The sequence below is a fragment of the Oratosquilla oratoria genome, chromosome 12, assembly GCF_046742065.1.
Source record: "Oratosquilla oratoria isolate Oo_2021 chromosome 12, ASM4674206v1, whole genome shotgun sequence".
Lineage (NCBI taxonomy): Eukaryota > Metazoa > Arthropoda > Malacostraca > Stomatopoda > Squillidae > Oratosquilla > Oratosquilla oratoria.
In genome coordinates this window covers 21,420,189-21,434,237 of record NC_134788.1, presented here as the reverse complement: position 1 = coordinate 21,434,237, position 14,049 = coordinate 21,420,189, and the positions used below count along the sequence as shown (strand labels likewise).

Here is a 14,049-nt window from a genome sequence, read left to right as displayed (position 1 = left end):
TAAATCCATGATGTTAGATGAATGTTTTGTTTTTGTTATTATCTGAGCCAAGTAAAATTTGTAGTGTCTAGTACTAGTTTTGATTGTATTTTATCTTCTTAGTACCACCTGAGAGAGAATTTCATGGTCATATTCTGAAATATATCATGACACCTCTGACTTTTAGTGCCTTTGTCTGCTATGTATGAAATGTAGTTGTCAATTGATACATACATATACCAAGGCTTTTTTCCTCCTTACCAGGGAGGTAGCCAAAAAGGACAAGGCATAAAATCATTCCCACCCATTCCATCGCCGAAAACACTCCATACCCCTCCACCCTCCCTCCCATCTTAGCACCTCCTAGATGACAGGTCATCCCTGCACCCTGTCCACTGCCCTGGGTCAGAAGCAGTGTCACAGGACACAGCAAGGCCGCTTCATTAAATCGGCGACCCCCCCCCCCTCTCCGTCCCCCCATATAAAGGAGAGGACGGGGAGAAATCCCTTCGGACTGCGTCAAAATTTTTGCTCACACACACTACCTCACCCCCCATTCCCCCGTCCATTCCACCTCATGCATCACAACATTTTCCATATACAACCATTCTCCACTCATCCCTGTCTTCTGTCCTCTCCCGTCCTTCCTCAACAGACATTCCCCTCTTCCCCAAAGCCCCGTTTACCCCATCCATCCATCTCATCCTGGGACGTCCCCTCACGTTCACTCCCTCCACATCTGCCTTCCATACCTCCTTTACTAGTCTTTCTTCACTCATTCTTTCCATGTGTCCAAACCATCCTAATACTCTTTCATTAACCCTATCTCCCAACTCCCTTTCCACCCCTGTTCTCCTCCTCATCTCCTCATTTCTCACTCTATCTAGCCTAGTAACCCCCATCATACTTCTCAGACACTTCATCTCAAACACATTCAAGTTCCTTCTCTCTTCCTCTCTTATGTTCCATGTTTCTACCCCATACAGTGCTGTTGGCACAATCACTCCTTCATACAGTCTCCTCTTAGCATCCATTCCCAAATTTCTATTCCTCATTACACTTTTTAATCCACCAAGGCATTTACTCGCTTCTCTCAATCTACATTCTACCTCCACCTTCACTCCACCTTTTCCTGCCACATTTGCACCCAAATATCTAAAACTATCCACTTCCTCCAGTTGCTCTCCCTTAATGCTCACTTCCAGATTACTGCCACTTTCACCCCTTGAACATCTCATCACCTTACTTTTACCCACATTTATCTTCAGCTTTCTTCTATCACACACTCTCCCAAACTCTGTCACCAACTTCCTCACTCCCTCCTCCGATCCTGCCACAAGCACAGTGTCGTTCGCAAACAACAGCTGGCTCACCTCCCACTTATCTCCATTTTCCTTAACCATCTCCAATCCCTGACCCACTACCCTTGCATTCACCTCTTGCACCACCCCATGCATGTATAAGTTGAACAGCCAGGGTGACATAACACATCCCTGACGAAGTCCCACCTTTACCTCAAACCACTCACTCTCTCCATTTCTAATCCTGACACAAGCTCTACTACTCTCATAAAAACTCTTGACAGCTCCGAGAAGCTTTCCTCCTATCCCATATATCCGCATAACCTCTCGCAGTGCCTTTCTGTCTACCCTATCTTAAGCCTTTTCCAGATCCATAAAGGCCCAGAAAACATCCTTCCCCTTTCCTATAGCTTTCTCACATATCTGTCTTACCACAAAAATCTGATCTACACAACCTCTACCTGTCCTAAACCCACACTGTTCCTCACCAATTACTCCCTCTGTTCCTCTCCTAATCCTCTCAATCAAGATCCTCCCATAAGCCTTCCCAACTACACTTAACAAGCTAATCCCTCTGAAACTACTACATTCACACTTGTCCCCCTTTCCCTTGTAAAGTGGGGACTCTACCTTCTCACCGGCAAACATTAAATAACCTCACCAACCAGTCCACCATCACTATACCTCCTTTTTTAAGACATTCTGCATGGCATCCATCCAGACCAGGTGCCTTACCTGCTTTCATCATCTTAACTGCTGCCTTCACTTCATCCTTCCTTATTTCTCCTCCATTCTCCTCACTCATCACTCTCATTTTCTTAGCATTTCCCACTGCAGCTATCTTTCCCTCCCTATCCTCCTTCACATTAAGCAACTCCCTAATATATTCTGTCCATCTTCCCCTTACTACCTTCTCCTCCATTATCATCTCTCCATCTGCACCTTTTACCTTTTCTTCTCTACTTGATTCGCCTCCTCTTCCTCTCTTAATTTCTTTCCAAAACATCTTTTTATTACTTTCAAAATTTTCTGTCATACTCTTACCCCATTTTACATCTGCTCTCCTCTTTGCCTCCTTTACCTTTTTCTTTACTTCTCTTTTCTTTTCCCTGTACGTCTCATATGACTCCCTCGTCTATTTTGTAACCAAGAGATAGGTAAACGTGTAGTGGAGTGGAAGGAGGTTTCCTCAAGGATAATGTGGATGAAGGTGAAACTGGGAAAGGAGATATGGTTTTTTGTAAGTGCATATGGGCCTGGTAGTGAGAAGAATGTAGAAGAAAGGGAGGCCTTTTGGATAGATTTAAATGAGTGCATAGAGGGTTTAGGGAGAAGTGTAAATGTAATAGTACTGGGAGACCTTAATGCTAGGGTAGGAAAGGAGCCAATTGATGGAGTGGTTGGGAAATGTGGAGTTCCAGGAAAGAATCGTAGTGGAGAGTTGATAGTAGAAATGTGTCTAGAGAGAGAGTTGATGATAGCAAATACAGTTTCGGGAGAAAGACAAGCATAAGTACACATGGGAGAGGGTGGTGGAGGGAAAGGTGGTAGAGAGAGCTTTAATGGACTATGTAGTGGTAAATAGGATTATGATAGGAAGAGTTAGGGATGTACATGTGCTAAGGGGAGAGGGTGGGGGAATATCAGATCATTTTTTGGTGGAAGGTAAGTTGAGAGTGGAGGACAGATGGAGGAAGAGGAAAGGGACAAAAGGTAGGGAGGTGCTTAGAGTGAACTCTTTAAACGAAGAGGAAAAGGAGAAGGAGTACAAGAGGAAGCTGCAGGAGGAGTGGGAGGGAGTGAAGGATAGAGTAGATGTAGGTGTGGAGGAGGAATGGGGATGGTTCAAGGAGGGAGTCACAAAGTGTGCAAAGATGGTGTGTGGAACAAGAAGGTCAGGAGGAAATAGAAGGAAGGGTAGTGAATGGTGGGATGAGGAAATGAAGAAGGTTGTAGAAGAGAAGAAGCGAGCTTACACAGATTGGTCAATTGATATTTTATGTAATATATCCTTCGAGTCTTTGTTAGGGCAACAAACATTGAAGCTTCCTGAATAGTGAGCTTTTTTGAGAAAGACTCTTTACTGTGGTTGTTATTATTACTGTTATTATTTTTATTTATTATAATGATCATTATTGTTATTTATTTACTATTAATTTATATACTGTATATTCTATTTGTAGGTCGTGAAATAGGTCTAAAAATGTTATGGCCTTCCTTTGGTGTTTTACCTGTCTGAATTTGATTTTTCTGAACATGGGTTTCTAGTTTTTTCATGTAAATGAGATATTTTTTTGGGTGGTCATGACTGCACCCTTTATTTATTTATTGATAATTTTTTAAATTAATTTTTCCTTTTTTATTATTTCTCTTTTAGAAGTGGTATGTACTACATCATCTTTGGCTGCCATAGGTTCCATTTTCATCATCGATCCCTTCTTTTGGTTAGTTCAGTTGCAGGATAAAGAATATGGTTATGGTAGACTGAATAACATTACAGGAGGGTGTTGCTCGAGTATTTTGGTTCTTGTGTGTCTGTTGATTGGACCTGGTCTGTTTCTCAAGTGATAAGATGCATTTTACTCCCCTCGTCTGTTTTACCCAAATCGGCTTTTGCTGCCTCCTTTTTGTTTCAATATTGTTATTTTGTGCTTCCTGTTCCTTTGAGTTCATTATAGTTTTTGTTATATTTGTTACAGTAGCCAGACATCCTGCTTCAGGCAGCACAATCCAATTTTTTAGCACTCCTCTGTCCTGCACCACCTCAAGCAGGACATTAGTTTGTCCTTTTTGGAGCCTGTCTAAAAAGAATTATATAAATTATGTCAAGTATACTAAGACAGTGGGATAGGAAGGGCTTATTTTAATCATAATTTTATGTAGTTGCTGCTGGGAGCTGCAGTGTACTTGTACAATACAAACCATGAATAAAGTACACGTCTGAGTCTGAGACTTCGACTTTGAGTCTCTAACACAGTCATTCGGCTGAAGGCCACAGTGAAGAGTGGACGGTCCACATTACCTCTACCCGGGCTGGGATTCGACCTGTTTCAACAATGAATGCAATAACACTTATTTGTTCAGCTTAAATTTTGTTAGACTCCATACCTGCCCAACAGATGAAAAAAAAGAAAAGAAAAAAATAGTCGACATCCAAAGACAAGATGCTGAAAGTAGTCATGATGGCCAAGGGGATGATCTTGAGACCCTTGCACTATTTACTATATATATATATATATATATATATATATATATATATATATATATATATATATATATATATATATATTTCAGATCTGCTATCATCCAAACTACGGAACTTTCTATACATGTGAAGCAAACCTTGTTTGATCAACTCCATCTCCCCAAACCTAAGTTACTATATCCATAACTAACCATTATATACCCATTAACTAACCCTTTTGTTGCTTGCCACATGCAAGTATCAACCGTAAGCTCAACCCACTGTGATCCCAACAAAGACACCCAATATTGCCATGCCATTTTAATCACACTCTTAAAGACACACAGAACTGTAATAATTGTAAGTGCTAACCCATACAAAATAATGATTTAGTCAACTATTAAAGTGTTACCAGCGTTTTTGATGTAATATATATGATTCAAATCATATTACATAGTGCACAATAGGTAATATGATTTTATTCATTTGCCTGTGCTTTCTAAATAGAAATGAATTAAACATATCAAAACTCAAATGAAGAGGTTGCCGTTCATAACATTGGAGTACTGACTTTTTTTTAGATGAATAAATTTTAAAATTTTACACACTCAAATAACTTTTAAAACATATAATACCAAAACAGAGTTAGAGCAGTTTAGTGTTCTCAGTTTTTCTTTAAAGAATATTATTCTTTACATTGTCACAATTTATCAGGTGATTAAATGATCGAGGTGGTGTGACTAGATGAAAAGGTGTCCAAAATTGTATGGATAACTAAAGGATAGTGCACCAAAAGATGATGTCGACTCAACATTAGTTGACCCTGGAAAAACGACGTAACATTGTTTGTTCCCCGACAACCAAACCACAGCTACAGAACAAAAAATGGGGCACAAATTACCTACCCTTACATCCCGTTGCCCCCCTACCTCCACTTTTCTAAGCATGTATCTAAAATGAGGTATGATAAATTGAGGGTGAGAGACAGGATCCCAAGAGAGCAGCCCCTACCCTATGTTGTACTACAGTTAGGCTAATACAGGCTCCCCCTCCCCAACACACACACACACACACACACACACACACACACATCTCCATTACCTCGTCAGGGACTCAACCAACTTTGTTCAGTTGCATAAAAAACTGAATGTGGAACACACACACACACACACATAATTTAATAAGAACAATCAAAGTGGCATTTACATACCTGGATGAAGAAATGGTGAGGAAAATTCTAATAACTCTGATAAGACCAAGATTGGAATATGCAGCAACGATGTGGTCACCAAGTACAAAAAAATGTATAACAGAACTTGAAAGAATACAAAGAGCAGTAACAAAATTGGCACCAACACTCAAAACTATCATATGATGAGAGACTAGCAAAACTTGAGCTACAGATACTAGAGTAAAGAAGAGAGGAGATTTGATATCTATTTACAGAATCATGAAAGGCATGGAAAATATTGTCATATTTTCTTATTTAACTTCGAATCGTTTGTTTATTTGCGCGTCATACTCTGTCTGTCTGGCTACGCCGTTTGTTTTGGTTGCGCGTCATACTCGGTAAACTGTAGACCAAGATCTAAGAATATAAGGTCTAACCACTTCCGACCGAATTTCGAGGGAGTTGGCGCAGCGGGCCCGTGAACGTCACCTGGCTGTTCAAAGTGGGGTTAGCGGGTCCTATAGCTGTCAGTTGAAGCTGGTCCGTCGTTCGAAAATGACGTCGCCTTCGCTCGCACTGCTCCACGCAATTAGTTATATTCTGACAAATATTATATAAAATATATATAAAATATTATAGTTCCTGTCTATATATATGAATATATAATATATATATATATATAATATATAAAATATTATAGTTCCTGTCCTCCTTGGCGTTTCACAGTTTTCTTCAGTGTATCACAAAGAGAAAATGGACTCAGCCAAATGACGTCAGAAGCTGCGCAGAAGAATGTAAACGGTCTGACCTGTATATTTAGACCTTGCTGTAGACGAAGCTGACTAGCTACGTCGTCGCATTCTGTCTGGGACCGGTTAGACAAACAGTCGTGACTCTCCTCGTAAGTTGCTTCCCTCCCTTTTCTTGTCAATTATGTGGTTTACTCATATGATGAGTCCTATATGTTCATTATATATATATATATATATATATATATATATATATATATATATAATCAACACAGCGCTCGTAGAGGTTGTTCTCTCAACAGACTCCCAGGAATCGTCGCCGGCCGGTGGTGGCGAAGAGATATATCTCCTTGCTGCTACCGGTCTGGCATGGCCGACCTCTACGTTGACGTCGGCAGGCGGGTTTACACCAAGACAAATACACACATTTCCCAAGTCACGTAAATCTCTGTTTTCAGAGTAGTGCTTGGAAGAAAAGAGGCACACGCACACTTGCTCGCTGGCAAAAGCAGAGGCCCAAACCGTCTCACTCAGAACTCTCAATCTGATCGCAGGCTGGTCGACGGAGAGACTTGGGACACCTTTCTGTCCAACCGGCCCGCAACTTAACGCTGGCCTCTTCGCTGACGCTGGTGAGCGAGTTTACACTTTAACATTTACACACATTTCCCAATCGCGTAATTCTCTGTTTTCAGAGTTGTGATTGGAAGCAAAGAGATCATACAACACCCGCCCGTCTGCCCCTCCCTCGCACCGCCACTGAATCAACTCTTCTGGAACCCAAACCCAACCTGGGGAAAAACAGGCAACGCTCGCCCCACCTGTGGCTCATCAGGAACGCGCTCGCCAGCGGTGGTGGCGAGGAGTTATATCCCCTTTGCCGCTGCCAGTCTGGTTATGGACCGATCTCTTCGTTGACGTCGGCAGGCGGGTTTACACCGCCCGTCTGCACCGCCACTGGATCAACTCTACAGGACTTCAAACCCAACCTGGGGAAAAGCAGGCAACGCTCGTCCCACCTGTGGCTTATCAGGACCGCGCTCTACACGCGGGAAGTGAACTCAACTCACTTCCCGTAAGATACACACATGCACCTCTCACAAACAGTGCCACAACACACGCACAAACATCTACACTTACTTTTTCTTCGACTAAAATTCGCTTCCTTTCTAACTTTCTCTTCTACTACATCTTCTCATTTCAGTTTACCTCCCACTAAAGATTTTTCCGTTTTTCCACCTTTCTCTACTACTACGCCTCCTACCATTTTCTAAACTTTCGTTGGTGATCCTAATCCTAACCCCGGCGTCAGCGCTGCCCTCCAAGCTCCCGGTCCATTTCTCCCAAGCCACGACCACCAATAAACCCCTAATCGCTCGCAATTCGCCCGGTGGCAATAGCCCTCTTTTATACGCTACTATCTTTTCATTTTCTTACAGACATTCTTCCCCTCCCACAAAAACCGATCCCGCGCAAGCGAGGTGGTCTTTCCTAGAGATTCAGAATTCAGAATTCTGTCTGGGACCGGTTAGAGAAACAGTCGTGACTCTCCTCGTAAGTTGCTTCCTTCCCTTTTCTTGTCCTATATGTTCAATATATATATATATATATATATATATATATATATATATATATATATATATATATATATATATATATATATATATATATTGTGTAAACTATGTTTTGTAATGTATTTCCAGGTGTTCTAGTTGATTAAAGCTAGGGAGTAGCTACCAAGACTTATCATCATGACATATATATATATATATATATATATATATATATATATATATATATATATATATATAATGAACATATAGGATTCATCATATGAGTAGACCACATAATTGACAAGAACAGGGTGCAGCTTTTCCATTTCTTGTTTATTTCTTAGTTTACCATTTACATACATGTAAAATAGTTTTGGCTGTTCCTTGCACTTTTCTATTATATCTCTTTCACATTTTCTCTTTTCATCTCTGCGTATTTTTACAATCATTTCTTAGTCTGATATATGTTTGTGTGTGTGTGTATGTATATATATATATATATATATATATATATGTATATATATATATGTATATATATATATGTATTTTTATTCAACCACAAACAACTTTTAATTCCATGCCATCGCAATCGAGACTGAAGAATCGCTCGATGGAGACATTTTGTTGGAAATTGAAACGAGGACGAGCCGAGGATTCGAACCCAGCTAACCCGTAACAAAGTTACAGTGACTTAAACCAATGCGCTATCAATGCGCTATCAAGAGAAACATAAAATGTCTCCATCGAGCGATTCTTCAGTCTCGATTGCGATGGCATGGAATTAAAAGTTGTTTGTGGTTGAATAAAAATATCAATTGATCGCTGGGAACCATTCAGTGTAGATGTATATATATGTATATGTATTATATATGTGTATTATATGTGTATGTATATATATATACATATATATATATACATATATATTATATGATTGGCGGAAATTTAGGATTGTAGACTCACAATCAACCGACCACGAGCTTACGACTGCCACGTCAAGCTGGGCATGAGATGTTTGTATTATTCAGCATCATGTTTACACATGTTTCACTTTTTTTTTGTCTAAGATCTATTTTTCTCTGTGGAATGGTTACGTTAGATTGTGCTAGGATATACCAAGATCTAAGAATATAAGGTCTAACCACTTCCGACCGAATTTCGAGGGAGTTGGCGCAGCGGGCCCGTGAACGTCACCTGGCTGTTCAAAGTGGGGTTAGCGGGTCCTATAGCTGTCAGTTGAAGCTGGTCCGTCGTTCGAAAATGACGTCGCCTTCGCTCGCACTGCTCCACGCAATTAGTTATATTCTGACAAATATTATATAAAATATATATATAAATATATATAAAATATTATAGTTCCTGTCTATATATATATGAATATATAATATATATGATATATATATATATATATATATATATATATATATATAATATATAAAATATTATAGTTCCTGTCTTCCTTGGCGTTTCACAGTTTTCTTCAGTGTATCACAAAGAGAAAATGGACTCAGCCAAATGACGTCAGAAGCTGTGTAGAAGAATGTAAACGGTCTGACCTGTATATCTAGACTTTGGGATATACTACGTTTGGAGCTATTGGACAACGTAAATTCCACGTTTGCGTGATTATCGAATTTTACCCTAACCTTACCTAAGGTAAATATTCCATAGAAAACACACGCGCGCACACACAAATCGAGGCGCAGTTTGTAGAGTTCCAGGCTACCACTATGGAGGTCTGGGTTCGACTATAGAGGGCTGAAATAATTTCAGTATCGCTGCGCTGCGAGTTGTTACTCCAACTCTCGTGGGCAGGGAGTTGGGGGTGCGTGAACTAACGAAGAGAGAATTGGATGTAAGCAAAGTGGAATCACCATTGGGGGTTATACCTAAAAAGTCTTGTGCGGTAGAAACCCCAATATCAACCCAAAGGTTTGATAATAATATATTTTTAGGGTTTATAAGAGAAAGTGGAATATTAAGTAGAGGTTTAGAATTGGAAAGAGAATCTAGGTATGAAACGTCCTAAGAAATCGGAAAAAACTAATAGCCAAACTAACAGAACTTGATCTAAAAACGGGATCTAACATAGTCAAAATAGAAACCGAAAGAATAACAAATGAAGATAAAAACAAAAATGAGGCTTTGGAAAAAGAAGTGAAAGAACAAATACAAGTGGTGACCGAGGAAGTTGGAGAAACAAAGAGGATCCCCAAGAAATAAAAAATCAATGGAAAATGGAGAAAGTACAGCAATAGGTGGGGGAAAAAATGCTAAAGAAACGGTAATTAAAGTAATGAAAAAGATAATTGGGTCACAGACACAATGGATAAAAAAGTGCATAGTAGCTTATGGTATTACAGAGAAACATGATGTATCTAGATGCCAAGGAGAAAAAGAAGAGAAAGAAATTGCAAAAGAAATTCTGAAGGAGACACAAGAGGAGGGACAAGTAATGGACAAAGAAATAGAGGTATATAAAATGGGTCAATACTCCAGAGGGGAAAATATATATATAGACGACTAAAAACCAAACTAAGGTCTCAAATGATAGCAGAAGTTCTATCAAAAATAGCACAGCTGGCAAATAGTAAAAATTACAAAAATGTATGGATAGAAAAAATGAGCGATGAGGAAAAAGAGAGGGAAAAGACACTAAGAAATGAAGAAGAGGAAGAAAAGAGAAAGAAGAACAGAGCTTAAAAAGAACGATTTTTAGAGTACTAGACCTAAGGCTGAGGAAATCGTATATATGAAAAAGAAGAAAAAAAAATAACGTTTACTAACATAGATGGTATGATTTCAGGACTAAATGAATTAGACGACTATATGGCAGTAGAGAAAACATATAATGGGAATTGTGGAGACAAAATTAAAAGATCCACTACCACCTAATACTGTGGGACAAGGTTTATACAACCGTTGGATGAAAAATAGAAAGGAGAAGCAGGGTGGAGGAGTCATGTTTTTGACTAAGAAAGGCTTAAATGTGACAAAGATAACAGAAGGAAAATATTATGTGGAATTGATTATGATAGAAGTTGAAAACAGTGACATGAAAAATAGAAAATATGTAGTAATATATATGTCCCCAAAACCATACTCTTTGACAGAGTGATCATTCCAAAATATTGGATGATACAAAGCATGCATTATTAATTGAATTATTGAAAGGAGGAAACATATTGATTATGGGGGACTTTGACTCAAAAGAAATATGTTGGGAAGAAATGACAGTGAAAGGTGAAGAACTTTGGGGGAAATATACCACTGGACATGACCATTGAATACACAATGACTCAATGGGTAAATAAAAATACCAGGTTTAGGAACAATGAAGAACCTTCGAGACTAGATTTAATATTTACGCCAGAGCCTGAAATTGTGGATAAGATGGAATACAAGACACCAATTGGGAAGAGTGACCACATGCTAATAGAATTCGAACCAAAAGAACAATTTGATTTGATAAGAAATGAGAAACATAGAAAAGGAAGTCTAATGTATAACAAAACGGATTTTGAGAAACTCAAAAAATTCTTTCAAAATGTAAATTGGGAAAACTTTTTAAGTGAAGAAACAAAGATGGGAGAGAAATGGAATATATCAAAAGAATTTTATAAAGAGGGAATAGACTAATACGTACCAAACCAGAAGCAAGAAAGGGTGCACATTAAGTGCTGGTACAACAAAAAATGTAGTGAGGCTAAAGATGCAAAGCTTGGAGAAGATGGGAAAAACGAGTACGTGGCAAACATATATCAAACTAAGAAGTGAATATGTAAAAACACGCAGGGAAGAAAAGAGAAAATATCAAAAGACATAGTAGACAAATGCAAAGACCAACCTAAACTATTCTACAGGTGTATGAATGGTAACCTAGAAGATAAACAAGAAATAGTGAAACTGCGTCAAGGGAATCAGGAATATATAGATGTAGAAATGGCTGAAATTATGAACAAACATTTTAGATCTGTATTCATAATACAAAATACACAAAATTGGGATCAAGGACAGAGAGAAAGATCCCCCCCCCCCCCATGAATGAAATAACTGTAACAGAAGAAAATAAGGGACCAAAAAATTGTTAGAAAATCACACGGTCCGGAGGGAATTGCAAATCGGATATTAAAAGAAAGTATAGATGAACTAACGGACAAAATATATAAGATAGTTGATTACTCACTCAAAGAAGGAAAAGTGCCACAAGATTGGAAAAATGCAAATATTGTACCAATGTATAAAGGGGGGGTGGAGGGAAACACAACAAACTATAAAAATATGTTAAAAAAAAAAGTAGATGGCTCAAACATCTGGAAGAAAATAATATACTGAATCCAAAACAATTTGGCTTTAGACACGGAAGGTTATGTGCCATTAACCCATTCAACTCCGATGACAAGATGTCTTGTCATTTGGTCAAATAAAACAAAAAATCATAATAAAACAACAAAATGTTTGATGATCAAACAGCACCAGAAAAATATGACGTCATCAGTCCTCCTCCTCGAGGAGGACTGACGACGTCATATTTTTCTGGTGCTGTTTGATCATCAAACATTTTGTTGTTTTATTATGATTTTTTGTTTTATTTGACCAAATGACAAGACATCTTGTCATCGGAGTTGAATGGGTTAAATTGATTTGCTTCTAGTCGAGGCTAGTAGAAATAATGCAACAAAGGGACGGATGAGCTTATTTTACTTTCCTAGATTTGCAAAAAGCATTTGATAAAGTATCACACACACGCACACACGCACACACACACACACACACACACACACACACACACACACACACACACACACACACACAAAAGACTACTAAAAATTCGGAATAATAGGTGGTGTACAAGGAAAGTTATAGAAACGGATGGAAATTTTCCTGATTGGGAGGAAAATGAGGGTGGTACTTAGAGACAAAAACTCGACCTGGGAAGAAATGATAAGTGGAGTCCCACAAGGTTCTGTATTGGCTCCGATAAGGTTTGCCATATATATAAATGACATGGATGAAGGTGTGGAATGTTATATGAACTTCTTTACAGATTATGCAAAACTGCTGAAGAAAGTATAAGTACAGAGGAAGATTGTGAATAACTAGAGAGACCTGGATAAAGTCTGGTAAAGGAGTCAAAAGCGGGAAGTGAACTTCAACATCAAGAAATGTTGTATAATGGAATTTGGAAAAAGTAAAAAATAGAATATCAGGGCAATATAAAATTGGTACAAAGGAAGTAGAAAAAGTTAGCTAGGAAAAGGATCTAGGAGTAATTATCAGCAAAGACATGGCACCAAACAAGCATATCAACAAAATAGTCGGAGAAACCTTCAATTTACTGAGATCAATGAAAGTAGCCTTTGACCACTGGGACAAGGAAATGGTAAAGAATAAATTACTAACACTGATAAGACCAAGATTGGAGTACGCTGCGACACTATGGACACCCAGTACAAAAAAAAAAAAAAAAAGAACATAAAGAAATAAGAATCCAAAGAGCAACGACAAATATGGCACTAACACTCTCTAAATTGACATACGAACAAAGGATTGTCCAAACTGGAACTACCAACCCTAGAACAAAGAAGAGAAAAAGAGATCTAGGGGCCATTTACAGAATTATGAAAGGGATGGAAGTCCTCAACAGTGATTTATTAAAGTGGGATAAAAGAAAAACAAATAAACATGAAAAGAAACTTAAAAAGGATTGTTATAGAAGAGATCTAAAAAAAGAATTGTTTCCCATACATAGCGGTAGATGCCTGGAACAAATTGGATGAGGCAACAGTGTGTGCAAAAAACTATACAAGAATTTAAGAACGAACCAGATGCTGAAGGACACACTGTCGGGTCTACGAGCATAACTCTCTTCTTGTATAATACAACTAGGTAAATACACACATACACGCTCGACGGTGCAGTGGTAGCGTTCGTAACTGCTAACTCAGCGGCCCAAATTCGAATCCCGCCCAGGGCTGAAATGATTTCAGTATTGACCCGCTGCGAGCCGTTACTCCAACTTTCGTGGGCGGGGAGTTGTTTGGGTGTGTCAAGTCACAGCATTACCCATAGATCCGTCATACATGTGATGAGCTCTTCTCCGGGAGTGTAGTAG

The 14,049-nt window shown here is 38.8% G+C and overlaps 1 long non-coding RNA gene across 1 annotated transcript in view; it reads left to right on the top strand.

The window, feature by feature from the left end:
- Positions 1-7,902: 7,902 nt before the first annotated feature.
- Positions 7,903-14,049, top strand: part of LOC143030593 (uncharacterized) — a 14,404-nt gene continuing 8,257 nt past the window's right edge. The window contains exon 1 of the long non-coding RNA XR_012966917.1: positions 7,903-7,938. This is a non-coding gene — a long non-coding RNA (uncharacterized LOC143030593). The remainder of the gene's footprint in view (positions 7,939-14,049) is intronic.